Here is a 13,561-nt window from a genome sequence, read left to right on the forward strand (position 1 = left end):
ACCCTTTTGTGTCTAATGCCATTTTCTTTTCATAGTTATAGATAAATGTTACATGAACTTCAACAAACTCAAAATTGAGGCCAATTGGAAGCCTTTTTTAGGTGTGTTTGGAAGCCAAATTGTATTATTCTTGCTGTAAGTATTGATACTTTTACAAATTTGTTCATATGTGCGTGTGTGTGTGTTTTATTGTTATTTATAAACTATAGGTTACTTTGCTTGCTTAAAATTTTTCATATAAACATTAAATGTTGTAAAATTTGGGCTGTGTTTGGTTCAATTAAATTGATTTTATGAATACATTTTCCTCATTTATGGGTATTTGGGGTGACTGAAAATGTTAGTCAACTATAAATTTTTTTCCACTTGACCATAAGATAAGAGCATTTATGGCGAAAATTAATCTGTGCTTTTATTTTTCATAAATCATTTTTCACATCACCCAAACTTATCAATTGAACTTCCATCCCTCACCCCCCACTTAAATTCCCGGCCTTTGGTGGCCAACCACTGACGCTTTGATTTCGCTTCTTTTTTTTTTAATCTAAATTTTATTTTATTTTGTTATATATGTGCTTGGGAGATGAGAATGTGTTAAAGTAGTAGAAAATATGTTTTTCATAACATTTATACAACTAGACACTTACAAATATTTTCCATTGTGTTTTTAGAAATGCAATCAAACACTTGGAAATATTTTTATTTTTCGAAAAACATTTTCACATGAAAATATTTTATTGGACATGAATTGGCTCTATAGTTTTGTGAGATATATTATTGTTAAATTATGAGATAATAATAGGTATATCATGTTTCTTTTGTTGGATTATGAAAGGTATATCTCTTAATTGTTTTTTTTATAAATCACTATTTTCTTGTTTCTAAGTTTTTTATTTGATATTTATTATAGGTTAATCACATGTAAAATTTCAAAACAATTAGTTGTCATTTACTATTAAATCTATAAAATTAGTTGTTTATTATGTTGAAGAATACCAAAAAAAAAAAAAAAAAAAAAACCTAATTTTTTTTTCATAGATTAGTGAGCTGTTAATGCCCAATTACCATAATATTTGAAAGAAAGAATAGATCACACTAATATTTGGTAGGGAAGGTAATTGTAGGAAATAAAATTATTCCAATAGTGGATTTAGCAAAATTTTTTTTTTTAGAAGAATCTAATCCCTATTAAATTTTGTCCCATAAAGATAGTTTACATTCTTTTTTGAACTAAGCTGCAAAATCTTGTCAAAATATTATAAAGATTAAGGGAGTGGTAGAATGAGCATTTAAAAAAAAAAAAAAATTAAAGAGAGTGATTGAATGAAAGAAAGAGACACGAAAAAAGAAGAAGAAGCCATTATTCTTATTATATATCCAAAGAAATAATATTTCTCTAGTGAAGTAAAAAAATCACGTTTTAATTATAATGAAATCAATTTATAGAATTCCTAATCCTGTGTCTATGTCAATAGTTTGTAGGTTATTAAAATTGTCTTCCACTTTTAACATTGCAAAATTGAAAAGACCCACCCAACAAAAATACCCACCCGGGCCAAACCCATGCCTTTTAAACAATCTGGTCCGAATAGAACTCTTCACAACCAAATCCTCTATTTCTGAATCTTTGAATCTTTTTGTTTCTGACTCATCACTAATCCATCTGACTATCTACGTTTCTTCGATTCACCCACCCACCCCCCTTTGTGTCTGATCTGGTGCCCTTTTCTTTCTTTTTCTCTAAACTAAATTTGCTGACGATGTCTGTGATTGTGACTATGCATGTCATAGAACCAGATGGCGGAGGAGCAGCAGCAGCAGCAGCTTCTACATTTTTGCGATTCAAAGCATCCATTGGTCTACCGTCAAGACTACAGAGGTGGAGGTACTTGTTGTGGGTGCCAAGAATCAGTTTATGGTCCTAGCTATTGCTGTAAAGAATCAGGATGCCCATGGTACGAGCATCATAAATTATGTGCGGAATTACCCATTGGGTTGCACCATCCCTTGCACCCAATCCATCCTCTCATTCTCTTTGATGAAAAGACACGTTATCCTGAAGATGAAGAAGAAGACAAACAAAAGACCAAATGCCAACTCTGCAATGAATCTCGCCGACAATACACTTATCGCTGTTACCGCTGTGACTTCAACCTTCACGCCACTTGTGCTTCCTTACCGCCCACCATCGAATCTTCTCAAGTCCACCACCACCCATTAACCCCCTTTTGGAAGTGGATGTCCTTCACTTGTGACCTTTGTGCCAAAAAAGTCGAGGGTATACCCAATCAGTGTGCCCTATGTAGTTATTGCGTTGATAATACTTGTGCTTCTTTGCCACGCACACTACAAGTTCTATTTCACTGGCACCCCCTCCACCTCACCCATTCTTCTCTTGAAGTTGAACTCCATCAATTCGACTCCCGATTTTGTCAGCTCTGTGCTCAAAAAGTGAACACAAACTTTGGGTTTTACTATTGCTCCAAATGCGAATTTATTGCCCACCTCGATTGTGCTGCGGACTTCAGAAATAGGGAGAACATAAATTTGCGGGAACTTAAAGAGGAGGAGAATGAAGATCCAGAGCTCGATCAATCTGTTAACTCGGCAGCTTATGAAGTCAAAGATATCAAAGTGGGGGAGGACGGAACTGAAATAGCCACAGAAATCCAACACTTCAGTCATAAGCATGACTTAAAGCTTTCAGATGATGAGGTACTAAATATTGAAAAATGCGACGGGTGCGTACAAGCTATTTTCCCTCCCTTTTATAGTTGTGTAAATTGTAGCTTCTTCTACATGAATCTTGTGCTAAATTACCAAAGAAAAAGAGACACCCGCTTCATCAACACTTACTCACCCTCTTCCCAAAGTCACCTTATTGGCCTAATACATTTTGGTGTTATGCCTGTGAGCGTTATTGCAATGGCTTCATCTATAGCTGTGGGAGATGCAATTTTAATCTTGATGTTACATGTAGTTTAATCTCAGACATCCTTACCCACCCTGGTCATGAGCATCAACTTCTTCTCTCAAGCACAAGATTTAGACATAATTGCAGTTGTTGTGATTCTAAAATTAACCCAATATTCCGCTGTATCACTTGTGACTTTGCTTTGGACTTCAAATGTGCTACACTACCACAAACCGCAAGGTACAAACAACATGAGCATCCCTTCACTCTCCGTTATATTGCTGAAGATGACTCCGGTGAATATTATTGTGATATCTGTGAAGAAGAACGTGACCCAAAGCATTGGTTCTACTATTGTGCAAATTGTGATTATCCTGCACATACCAAATGTATTCTTGGAAAATACCCAACTATCAAGTTTGGAAGTGCATACATATTTTACGATCACCCACACCCCCTTACTTTCATTGAGGAAACTAAAGACCACCTTAAATGTGACAGATGTGGTCGTGATTGCATAGAGTATTTTGGTCAATGTGCCCAGTGTAATTTCAACATACATTATGGATGTATATAATAAGGACAATTGTGGTTTTACTTTTTATTTATTTATTTTCCAGTTGGGTTGAGCCTTAGTTCTTTATTATGATACCAAATGTTTTATTACAACAATCCATTAGTGAAATTTACAGGGGAACTTTTTTTCTTTTTCTTAATTCCTTTTGCTTGTAAGCTTATTAGGATCGTTATTTCATACGTCCAAACTAACGAAAACAATTAACATGTTGTCACATTTATTAAAGTTAGATTTCAATTCTGCTAAATTTTTCATTGAACCTACCAACCTACCAATAAGCCTGAGATGAGTTTTTTCTCTTTTTTTTTTTAATTTTTATTATGTTTGGGTGTCTTGAGCAAAATCTGAGTTGCTGGTGTGTATGTTTGTTTGGATGTTGGGACATTGGGCAATTGCCAATGATTTGATTGTTTTGGGGCTGTGGGTGGTGGTTTGGGTGTATCCTACCTTATCGAAAAATGTCTTATAAACCTCAAGTGTTCAATTACATGGTACAGAAGCAGCATAATCTCATAAGTTTAAAAATAGTCTATGAGGGCAACCATGCAGTCTTAGAGAAGATAAGAATCCATAAAAGCAGGTAGCCAAATCAGCAAGAATATAAAGGTTGGTTTTTCTCTAAATTTGTAATTAATTAAGTTTTTTTTTTTTTTTTTTTACTTCCTTTAAGTGACTAATATTATTTTGGCAGTGGACCTACTCCTTGCCTTTGGTGCCTCCTTGTGGTCCTTCCACTGCTAGTATGGGAAGTCCTTATCTATAAAGGTCTGAATCTCACTTCCTCGTGTTCTATTCCATCTTTTAAGATGGAGTATTGGAGATATGATGTCACCATCCAGGTAGAAATTGCTCCTTCACCCATCTATTGACCTCAGTAATATTGTTACAAATGTAACTCAACATTTCTTTTATTGTTGCAAATGATGAATTGCATATATTTGTGTAATCTTGTAGTTTTCCACCTAATAATTGATTTGTTAGCTCCAAAGATGCCAAAACATGATTAAAATTGAAATAGTAGATCAACTCAATGATTCATTTTATAACCCTGTTTGTGGATAACAGTGATGGTCATAGACTGTCCATTTCTGGCAAAGATTTTGCCACTTACAAGAAGGGTGGGTTTATCTTTGACAGAAAGAATATGATTAGTATCCCTTGAAGGGGAATGCTTTGAAGAGAGAAACGAAAAAGCTTATGCTGGATCTGATTAATGTGTTGATCAACACAAGAATAATGGTGAACGAGATCCAAACTTGTCTTTAGTAATTCTACTTGGCTCCTTCAAGTTTCAATGCTATAATAGCTTGGATAATTCAAGGTCACCTTATAGTAGTTCTTGTCTTCATTCGTCATCATTTGCCTACACACTTCCAAAGAGTGTATTTATAGTAGGATTTTACAGCTAGCTTGGTCATTGTCTTGTGGTATACCCACAATGTTGAAATCAATCTTAGCAGGGGCAGAACCTACAAGAATTCACAATGGCAGAGAATAAACTGAATGGGATGGTTCTTGGATGCCAGTAGAAACCAAGGGCTTTGTAAATAATAATGCGATATGCTGCACTTATCTATGTAAAGACCCTTTCTTTCTCCCTTTTGTTTTCTTCCCAATTACTTGTATTTAATTGAACTTCTTCATGTAATGGCTTCCTGTGCCATGCTATCTTGTAGGTCACTAATCTGGACATTAGTAGACACTGTCTTATCATTAGCCATGGCAATTCTAATTTTTGGACTGAGTGTTGGTTTAATTTGAATTTGAGCCTTTATTTTATTTTTGCACCAGTAATTATAGTCTTTGAGAGATGGAGTAAGGTTAAGGAACCAATTGGCATTCATTTGGAGCATAGGCAACAACATATGATTATGCTAAAAAACTTACACTTGCTTGTACCTAAGTTACCAAGCTTTAGGGTGAGGTTTTCAAGTGATGCATTTGTACAAATTTTGAATTTCATTCTGCCTCATTATTTTAATTTCCTTTTGGTCATATTTTAATCTATTTTCTCTCTTTTTGGGTTACAATCTCTTCCTTTTTTCTCGGATGTGCTGATGTGGATGATCTTTTATTCTCCAGCGGGGTTCATTAACAATATTTTAATATATTGGGTGGAAATTTAGAGAAGCAATGCTTTCAACATCTTATTCTAATGTACCTTCATTCTTACACACTTACATTCTTTAGAAAATCTCTTTTATTTGTTGCTTATTTATTTTCAAGTTTTGGGAGTTTTTCACTTTTTCGAGTTAAATCTCTATAGTGTGTGTGTGTGTGTTTTTTTTTTTTTGGTTTATTTTCTTGCTTATACACAATCAATACAAGTTCAACTTTTTAATGCTATTGTTATAACTTAGGTACAGAGCAGTCATTAAAAGTTAATAAGAACATATTTTTGTCATAGATATGGAGATCTTTTTCTAAGAAGATCAAAAACCCAATTGCTATAAAGATCTGTATTGTGGTTTGGATCAACCAGTTATTCCAATGTGATGGAGGGAATGTGTCTTGCTCTCATGGTACACAGTAGAAATTGTAATAACTTCAATTTGCCTGCAAAGGATAAGTATTAAAATGTCCAAGCATTTATTCTTCTTCTTGTTCTCTCAATTAAGGGCTTGCAATCATGACACCTCAATTTGTCAGGGACTAGAGGCATACCCAGATTTCTAACCAAGAGATTACCATCCTTAAAGTGAAGAGCATCCAAATTTTTGGTTCCTTTGACTAGCAGATACCCCTGCACAAAATACTTACTTTTAGAGTATTAATCTATAATCCAAAAATCACTTTAAAGTTTTCCCCACACTTTTCACTAATTGGACTGGGAGTGGATAACTCTTGTGAAAATCATTCAGTCGTTTGCAAAATAAAGATTAATAATCTGCATATTCTCACATCTGGGATGGAGTTTGAAGCCCTTGCAACAAAGAATCCTTTTTTTAAGCATCTGAGATAGGAATTCCATTGCTAGCAAACAGATAAGGGGACAATGGATCCCTTTTTCTCATCCACTTGGCACCTCGAAAAAAACCAACTAGTCCTTCATTTACAGCCATAAGGTACATAGGGGTGGTAATACACTCCCTCACCCAATTAGCATATCTTGAGGGAAAAGCCACAACCTAAAGGCACTGAAAAATAAACCACTATTCCACTGACCCATAAGCTTTCCTAATTTCCACCTCTATGGTAGTTCTTAACAATTTCATGAGCTCATAGCACAGTTTCTGCTATATTCCTGCCAGGCACAAAGGCAGTTTGGTTGGGGGCTAATAATATCATTCAAGCCTGATTTAAGTCTTTTAATCAAGTTCTGTGTGATGAATTTATAAATTATATATCAACAAGAATTGGTTTATAATTCCCCATGCTTGAAGGATTGCTCACTTTAGGGACAAGAGTAATAATTGTTGCATTCACCTCTCCAAGTACCCTACCTGAATTGAGAATCAATTGGATGGCATGGGCTACATCTGAATGGATAATAACAAGCCAAGCATTTTTGAAAAAAACAATATGTGAACCCATCAAGGCCTGGGACCTTCTATCCATCCAAGAAAACATAGTCTGCTGGATCTCCAAACTTGAAACTGGAGAACTTGTTGAAAGTCTACCCAAATTTCTTGATGCAGATGTTCCTTAGAGTTATCTAATAGATTCTGATTGTTTAATTTGTTGAGGATCCATTATCCTATTCCCCTGATCATCCTTTAGAAAAAGTATTGAGTTTCTAGCATTTCCTATTATAACAACTCGATGAAAGGATGCAGTACTGTTATCTCCAATTGAGGCAACTATTTTAAGATGTTTGTTTCATAAGTGCCTCCTCTCCTCTGCTAATATTCTCAGAGAATTCTCCAACATAGGATTGCGGCATCTGTGGGTTGGGTTGCAAAATTCACAGTATTGTCTTTGGGTCTCAATCCTTTCGCTCATAATTGACGGTTATGCCCTCACCCACGTGCTTTAACTTTACCTGCCAACAACAATGATTGATGTGGCAAAACAACTTTCGCAAATTGATCAGTCTAGCTTACATTCTTGTTAGCTTATACCTTTGTGTTTTAAAGTTGCATGTGGTGGTATGGAATTGTCACCAAGAATGGTGTTGTAGAAATTGGCAGCCTTATTGTGATAGAACATGCAGTTAAAAGTTAGAAACTTAATTGGATTCCATTGGCAGTTCAATAGCCAATACATTAGAGGCCCTATGAAATACTACTGAAGATGGGGGGGGGTGCATTTATGTTCATAGTGGTTTCTCATTCCCTGATTCAAGTTACCATGTCACAATATTATATATGGTTGAGATGGTGTGGTACAATTCACCAGTTTGACACTAAAAAGTGAGCATATCTTCCCAATAAAACCAAAAAAAAATATATATATATTAAAACTAGCAATCCCAACAATATGATCTATCAGTCCAGCCCAAGCCCCAAAGAAGAAATTGGTGAGAATTAATAATCAACCAATTAAACCTAAAGCACAATTGTTATGGCAAAGCAAAACAATAGGAGGTCCAAATAGGTCTCAAATCTTAACATGACATAGAAGCACTTAGTAAAATTCAACTTAGACTGGGAAAGGATCCCTCCAATTTCCTCTAATAATCCACATAGGATGCTTTCACAAAAATCCAGAATAATTTCTTTGGGTATGTTACATGTCTGTTGTGTGTTGCCAAAGTGCTATTGTGCTTTCTATGTGCTGCTGCACTGAAATGCTGGGCTGGATGCTTTACAGATGTGCTGTTTAGTCTCCTTCTTATCTTTAGCTTTAAAGGTAGCTAGACGATTGTGTTGTTTGTGCACTTTTGCTTTGCTACTAGCTTTCTTTTTTTCTTTTTTTGATTTGTAATTTGGTTGCTGTAGTAGGGAGGTTCCCTATGCTGGTACCTTCCCTACTCTGGTTTTGGGGTTTATCCCTGTGTACTCTGTTTTTTTTCAATGAATATAAGCTAAATTAACAAAATAACAACAACAATAATAATAATATAAAAAAAATTACAATTTACCACTTGTGGTTTGGCAGTGTCAAAATTTAATCCAAAAAGTTTCATTTACTACATTTATAGTTCTGTAGTTTGTACTCTTAGGACTAAAAAGAAACTATTAGGGTTCTATTTAAATTAATAGCTTTTATAATTTGTGGAGAAATGTAACCTAAATTATCCAAGTTTGACCATGAATGAACAACACTAGTAATAATTAGTTGCCACTGCCAGCACTTCCATGCTATTAAAAAGAATCATGTGCAGTAAATATTGTGATATTAGATTTCTATTTGTTGGAGCCATGCAATTGAGAGAAACAGGACTAACATTGAAAACCTCACCTCCAATTAAAAGATTGATTAGAAAGTTGGTCCACTAATTTGATCTCTTTTACTTTTTGTTTGAATTTGTTTCTTAACCTGGTCTGGCACCCAGGTTTGTTGAAGAGAAACTCCAACTCCAAGAAAACAGCCAAGTCATTGTGATAAAATTTCTCACTAGTTTCCTGCTTGGTCATTATCAGTTTATTAGTAAGCCTTTCTTTGACTCTTTGAAAATATTTTATGATATGTACTATATAATTGAGCTCATGATATAATGATATTGTCAATAGGATAAGGGTAAGGCTCAGATCCACAAGCTACCAAATTCTGGAGCTTCTTATGTTATAGCTGCATCTCTCTTTCTCTGGGTAGAATAAGGTACATTCTCTATGAAACCCTTAGTTTACAATAATTTTTTTTGCCTCCATGCCTATGAAGCTGAGTTTCAAGATTTCTGTTAATAGATCATGATATTTTGAGATTTATGTTCTTGGATCATGCTAATTTAATATTTGTGTTCCTAGTCCTACTGATTTGCTGCTAAAAAGTATTGTTTGAGGTGGATCTAGGTTCATATTTCAACTTCAAAAGTCAAAACTCACAGATTCATATCTCAAATTATCACTTTTGTTTAATATTTAGGTAAAATAATTATTATATAAATATTTCAAAAAACCTAATATGACTATAGGCTGATGTACTTAAACCCCCCTCTCTCAGTTTTCTTTTTTCTTTATAAATGACTATAAGCTGATTGGATTTTGAAATAATTCAACAAATGTTTTCTATATGATTATAGCAAGAAACCAAGCTCTGACATATATAATGCTTTAAAAGACTTAAGAATTCAATGGACAAGGTGTCCATGGAAAATTTCTTGAGGTACAAAACATTTGTTGATCGAACAAATAAACCATGATGACCTGATTGGTCTAAACTCTCGTACACTTCCAAATTGCTCAAAGATGTAAATCATGAGTTATGAGAATGGTCATAGAACATGTTTGATTTCTTATAGTGTAATATGTTTCAAATTCTAGTGATTCATTTTTTACATTGTGGTAGAGTACAACCAATTTCAAACTCTAAATTGTTCATGACCCTTGATCTCTAAGCAAAAAGATTGATCAATGGCCTCCAAGCATCTTGGTTTACAGCAATATTATAGCCTCTTCATGTCATAACATATTATGTGTATATTAATATTTCTATCTGTAATCTAAAGGTTTGGTGGACAAGATGAATTTGTGTTTGAAAATGAAGAGGAAAGCAAAATAGGAGACATCTCTTATGAAGAATGGAAGACTATTATTATAGGAGCTAATTGCCTTTTGCAATGGGAAAAGCAATTCTATCCGTGTCTTCTCTACTGAGGAGCTCAAAAGAGCAACAAACTATGACCAGCATCAATGTATTTTGCAGGATAGTGATTTTAAGTTATTCAAGGGTTCTCTAGAAGGCCGCTTACTTCAGTTAAAAAGTACTACACAGAAGAAAAAGGATTTATTGTTATGGAAGAAGTTATGCTTGGAATTATTAAAGACATTCTGGTGGGATCGCAAATGAGTGTCCACCAAAATGTGCTAAAACTCTTAAGACGCTACTTAGAGACCAAATATCCAACTCCAGTGTATGAATTTGTCAAGTATAAAATTCTCTTCAATTATGTTGGGACAATCCATTTTGAGCCCTTAAAATGGAAATGCAGGACATAGTTAATGCCATTGCATATCTTCATACTTCATTTTAAGTCTGTTATCCATAGAGATATTAGGTCAGCCATCATTATATTAGACAAGAAAAATGTAGCCAAACTGATTGATTTCTCACTCTTATCTAAACCTAAAGGTGAACTGCATGTATTCGATGCCATGCGTGAGAGAATGGGGTGTGGTGCACTGAATATATTGCTACAGGCTATATAACTGAGAAGGTTGGTGTGTATATTTATGGTGTGCTCCTACTTTTGCTTTTGGCTGGATGGATGTTGAATACTCCACAGTACAGGTATAGTCCCTCCTTTCTACCAATGTTGGTGAACCCATATGATGAACAAAATTGGTTGATTGAAATCATAGATTCTATGTTACTAAAAGAAGGAATTAATCAGGAACATTTTCTTGCTTTTGCACAGATTGCCTTGCGTTGCATCTCTGATACAGCAGAAGATAGGCCGACAATTATTGATGCAGGAAAACAACTCAGTGAATTTTGAGTCTGTCTCACCTCCTTAGTTTATCTTAGCTCTAACCTGGTAGATTAACATACAAGATATTCTATGCTTTATATAGCATTTGAATGCACAAACTTGTCACCAAGACTGGAGTCACTAAATAAAATGGCAATCATGTTTATGATAAAACCATGGTTTGATTTCCATTGGGCAGCTAGAGTGGACTGTAATAAGACTTCTTATTTTTATTTTTGGATGGCTTGGATTGAACAAACTTTCTTTCATTGCATGTAGTATTTTCTGGTCAATAGGAAAGTATCTCCTATGACAGGTATCTCAAATCAGCCATGTACGGGTAGTCTCCATTGCATTACCAGTCTCTTTTTCTTCTTCTTTTTTTTTTTTCTTTTTTTCTTTTTTTCTTTTTTTAATGTACTCCATTGCATTACCAGTCATTTTTGCTTACTAATGTCACTAAAATTTCTTCATAAAGGTGACCGGTTAATGGTATAAGGCTTTTAAGTCTTAACGACTCAAAAGTAAATTATGAATGTGACATAAATCGATATAAATCAATATAATTTACACTAAGATTACATTATTATATACTATAATTATATTGCAATGACTTCATTTGAACACCAATAGTAATTGACCGAGTAACTCTTTAAAATTCATATTGAGTTTTAAAAAATAAAATAATTCAAGCAGCTTTAGTAATCTACTTGCTGACAAACAGCCTAATTTATATTTATCCACTTTGTTGATTTCATATTTAACATGCTTATATCTATAAAAAAAAAAGTAGTACCTGATACCCAAAAAAAAAAATCCCCATTTTTGTAAAATCTATGAAAGGTTATGATAGACAATGTTACTCCTAATCTTTTTTGGAGAGGCTAATTCACAAACTCAAAGCTGCTACTTTTTGTTTTTGATGGAGGACGCTTACCATCATATCAAGACCCAACCTCAGAAAGCCTTGGTAGCTGTATAGTAGTTCTAAAGGCCTCATGAAATTTATGAGATATTAAGTTCGAATCCCTAGCCTTAATTTTTGGGACCCTTAAGGGATTCCTTCAATTAAGCCAATCTATTCTAATTTAGACTAGGATAAGATCTCTTCCTATTTAAATACTACAATTTTTATTGATCACACAAATTCAAATAAATGTCATGTGTCTCACATCTAATTAAAAACCAGAAGAATTTTAATGGGAGTGAATCTTATTTCAATTTTTTTTAATTTAAAATTTAATTATCGTTAATTGAAATACAAAACTTTTTGTTTTTTGTGAATGAATTGAAATACAAACTTCAATGAAAAACTTATTGATAATTGTAAGTGCACAATTGCACCTGGCCTCAAGAACAGTTACGGGCTCAGGCCCAATGAGCCTTAAACAATATGAATTTGTAGAGTGTGGGCTTGAAACCCAGGTTAGAAGTGTATGGGAATTAAATAACAAACTAAGGATTGTAAATACTTGGAAAACAAAAAGGAATATTGCAAATTGGCCTCCTCGAACGTAAGCCAAGGGCTGTTCTTATATTATATCTTTCTTTGTTTCTTTTCTTTTTAGGTTACAAAAAAGTCCGTCCCCCCTTTCTGTCTTAAATTGCTCTTTATATATTACTCTTTTGAGTGCTTTGTACACGTGTTGCCTCACCTCCCCCTTAGACTAGATATTTCTTTTCTCAGTGCCTTTGAATAGTAACCAGAAGTTTCTCTTCCACTGTTCAGGTGTCACTTCCCCATAAATGCGGCCAGGGTGGTAGGTGCAGGGTTTTTAATGTGGAGGTAGCAGCCTTTATCTTTGACATTTCTTCAACACCGGTGCTTCTGGGGCGTTCTAGGGTTCACCCCTTTTAACCATTGGCCTTAACTGTGTCATCCCCTAACCTTTACTATAAAATCCCGAGTTCTTCGGTGCTCATCCGAGGGTAAGTTCACCCTCAGCTGGATCTTCGGATCCTCGGCGTATGGGCCGACCCATAGTACTAACAACTTCTAAACCCAGGGTCAGGTCGGCCTTCCTTAACACGGCCCAAAAGGCCCACGTTCCCATCAGGATCTTTTTACTCCCCACAATAGCCCCTCAAAACTCTAATTTTCAACGTCCGAGGAGAAAAATAGGGTTTTAATTCGACGAGAACCTACTCTACTCACTTTGCGAGTAATGGCACGTGTGGAAATTGTTTCGCGTCCCAGAGTATGCCATTTGGCGGTTTTATTTTGAACAACGCGCGTATTTATTACTGCCAGTTACATTTTGTCCCTCACGTACAACGGTGAGATGAACATCCAACGGCCCTCATCACTCCACGAAATTTTAGGCGGGACAAATATAATTTCGAGGCCGCCTTTTCGCACGTCGTGACGCTTCGGGAACCTGCGCCTTCATTTAATTCCTCTGGGGGTAATCCCATCAAGACATCAGCCATCATTCCTTACTTGCAGAAAACCGTGGAAATTTGCACTCCTTCAACCTTGTAAGTTCTTGCTCCTATTCTTAACCTTTTTCTCCCTGATATTTGTCCTCGGCTATCACTACAAACACTATCCCTTTTA

At 35.0% G+C, this 13,561-nt stretch overlaps 1 long non-coding RNA gene and 1 pseudogene across 2 annotated transcripts; both read left to right on the plus strand.

The window, feature by feature from the left end:
* Positions 1–1,797: 1,797 nt before the first annotated feature.
* Positions 1,798–3,561, plus strand: LOC142628461 (uncharacterized; annotated as a pseudogene).
* Positions 3,562–3,854: 293 nt separating this feature from the next.
* Positions 3,855–10,341, plus strand: LOC142626709 (uncharacterized). 2 transcript variants are annotated; one of them, XR_012842599.1, is made up of 6 exons: positions 3,855–4,097; positions 4,183–4,330; positions 5,574–5,648; positions 8,929–9,023; positions 9,107–9,194; positions 10,042–10,341. It is a non-coding gene; the product is annotated as an uncharacterized LOC142626709 (long non-coding RNA). The 2 variants fall into 2 exon arrangements; XR_012842600.1 differs by lacking the exons at positions 3,855–4,097; positions 4,183–4,330 and adding an exon at positions 5,285–5,410.
* Positions 10,342–13,561: the final 3,220 nt, after the last annotated feature.

This window comes from Castanea sativa, chromosome 3, assembly GCF_040712315.1.
Source record: "Castanea sativa cultivar Marrone di Chiusa Pesio chromosome 3, ASM4071231v1".
Classification (NCBI taxonomy): domain Eukaryota; kingdom Viridiplantae; phylum Streptophyta; class Magnoliopsida; order Fagales; family Fagaceae; genus Castanea; species Castanea sativa.